This window comes from Carya illinoinensis, chromosome 6, assembly GCF_018687715.1.
Source record: "Carya illinoinensis cultivar Pawnee chromosome 6, C.illinoinensisPawnee_v1, whole genome shotgun sequence".
Taxonomy (NCBI): Eukaryota; Viridiplantae; Streptophyta; class Magnoliopsida; order Fagales; family Juglandaceae; genus Carya; species Carya illinoinensis.
This window is the reverse complement of record NC_056757.1, coordinates 35,508,018-35,510,959: the sequence shown is the minus strand read 5'-3', so window position 1 is coordinate 35,510,959 and position 2,942 is coordinate 35,508,018. Positions and strand designations below refer to the sequence as shown.

Below are 2,942 nucleotides of genomic sequence, written 5' to 3'. Positions count from 1 at the left end.
GCAACCCAGTCGGATCCATATGTACTCTGTAGAGCCATTCATTTTTACGAGCTGAAAGAAGTCTTCTGCGAAGCTTAAAAGCAATTCCATTTCTTTGTCCATTCAAATTACAGTTTGGAATATCTCAATTCCTGCCTCCTTCCTTGCTCCGATCGTGGTTGGCTTCAACTTCATGAAAATCAAACATTTCCTGTTTCCATATCCCCCAGTCCACTTTTATCTCTTAATGCTCTCCAATCTCTTCTCACTTGTATTCCCTTTTACAAGTACCACATCCTTCAACTTCCCCACTATCAATTCTCAAGATAAAAACATATCATATGAGAGAGCTTTTGCCGAAAACAAAGTTATCCAACTCACCGCCATTCGGGACCAACCATGGACCGTGGGTCGCGCTACATATTACAGTCCAATGCACCTTTGGGACAATGCCTCAACAAACCTCGCAGATTTCACTACCCATTTTTCTTTTGTCATCGCTGCCACTACGCCAAATAAAACTGCATATGCAGACGGCTTTGCGTTCTTCCTAGCACCTGTTGATTCACAGATTCTCGATACAACATATAGTGGTGGGACCTTGGGTCTTACTTCCTATGATCTGGCACTAAACTCGACGAAAAATGATTTTGTCGCAGTGGAGTTTGATATCTATCAAAATTATTGGGATCCGCAGGGCGAACATGTCGGTATTGACATCAATTCCATGGAATCTGTTGCTAATGCGTCGTGGTGGAGTAGTATCTCGATTAGAGAAGGGAAAAAAAATGAAGCTTGGATTAGTTATAATTCTACTTCTTATAATTTGAGTGTTGGCTATACAGGTCTTGAAAACAATGTCACTGTATGGCAGTTCCTTTCTTTTAATGTTGACTTGAGAAAACACCTACCCGAAAAAGTCACTTTTGGATTCTCAGCCGCAACAGGATATTCTTCTGCAGTGCATACCATATGTTCGTGGAATTTCAGTTCCAGTTTGCAAATTGATGATACCAAAACTAACCCAAAAGTGGTAGGTGCTCCATCTCTAAGCCCCGTTCTAACCCCCAAACCGAGGGGAAACAATAAGTTAGGATTAGGTGTGTGGGTTTGGGTGCTGGTGGATTGTTTTTGGTTGTCGGGTTGGCTTTGGTTCTCTTGGTCTTGTGGAAGAGGAGTGGGAGGGATAAAGAAGATGATCGTGCCTTTGCTGAGTACATGGACGGCGAATTCCAAGAGGGAACAGGGCCAAAAAGGTTCTCATTCAAGGAATTAGCTCGTGCCACGAATAATTTTAGTGATGAAGAAAAGCTAGGCCAGGGAGGATTTGGTGGTGTTTATAAAGGATTTTTAAGAGACTCCAATATCTTCGTTGCTATTAAAAGGGTATCAAAAGGGTCTAAGCAGGGGATGAAGGAGTATGCAGCAGAAGTAAAAATCATCAGTCGATTGAGACATAGGAATTTGGTGCAACTCATTGGTTGGTGCCATGAAAGAAAAGAACTCATACTTGTTTATGAGTTTATGCCGAATGGAAGCTTAGATTCTCATCTTTTTAAAGAAGAAAGGTTGTTGATCTGGGAAGTGAGGTACAAAATAGCTCAAGGCTTGGCATCTTCCTTGCTTTACCTGCACGAAGGATGGGAACAATGTGTAATGCATAGGGACATAAAATCTAGCAACATTATGCTTGATTCAAACTTCAATGCTAAACTTGGGGATTTTGGCCTAGCTAGGCTTGTGGACCATGCCAAAGGGTCACAAACTACTGTTTTGGCTGGCACCTTTGGTTACATGGCTCCCGAATGTGTCACAACTGGAAAGGCAAGCAAGGAGTCAGATGTGTATTGTTTTGGAATTGTAGCTCTAGAGATAGCTTGTGGAAGGAAACCAATCAACCCCAAGGCTCTTGAAGATCAAGTTGCCTTGGTGGAGTGGGTTTCGGAGCTTTATGGAAAAGGAGATGTGCTTGAAGCAGCTGACCCAAGGCTGGGTGGAGACTTTAATGGGGAGCAAATGGAGTGCTTGATAATTGTTGGGATGTGGTGTGCTCACCTTGATCGCAACCTTAGGCCTTCGATTAGGCAAGCAATTCATGTTTTCAACTTTGAAGCTCCATTACCTGTTCTCCCATCAAGAATTCTCGGGCCAGCATATCTTCCTCCAGCAGTGAATAGATTTTCAATGCCACTTTCAATATCCGATGCTGCTACAGATTTTGAAGGCGGAAAAACGCAATATTCAAGCTATAGTCAGAACACTGAGGGCTGGTTTGGAGAGTAAGATGAGATGACAATTTTTTAAATAGTAATAAGATAGTTTGAGTTGAGTATTTTTTGAAATTTGGAAAATAAGAGAGAAAAAGTTCAATAAAAAATATTATAAAGTTAAAATATTGTAAGAATATAGTTTTTATAATATCATTTTTATTTGGAGATTTGAAAAAGTTGATTTTTTTTTTTTTTTTATTATTTGAAAGTTTGAGAAAATTGTAATGATTAATTTGAAAATTTTGTATTTAAATTATGTTTGGGAATAAAATGGGATGGGATGGAATGAGATAGATGTGAATTTTTTGTCTCATCTTAGGCCCCAAACCTGCCCTAATTCCTCACCGTTCACCTCATCTTCTACTGCAGAGGCATCACTTTTGCATTCATGCTAAGTTGGTTGCAAGTAAATTTAATTACATATATTTTCATATTATAATTCATTGATTAGATGTTCAATTTTTCAGCTTGTATTTCTTTTCACTTCAATTTACATCTATACTGTAAATATGCATGTGCTTTCTACTTGAGATTTGCGTATTATATTGTACTTTTACGAATAACCTAATAGCCCCAAACTGCACACTCGGGATGGATTTGACATCGTTTCAAGGGAAAAACTGTGTTATCAGCAGCAGAATGTGTTAGTGTTTGCTTTTTCAAAATTTTTTGGTTCTTGCACTAACAATGAAG

At 39.3% G+C, this 2,942-nt stretch overlaps 1 pseudogene; it reads left to right on the top strand.

Annotated features, from left to right (window-relative positions):
- LOC122312545 lies at positions 1 to 2,382 on the top strand (annotated as a pseudogene).
- Positions 2,383 to 2,942: the final 560 nt, after the last annotated feature.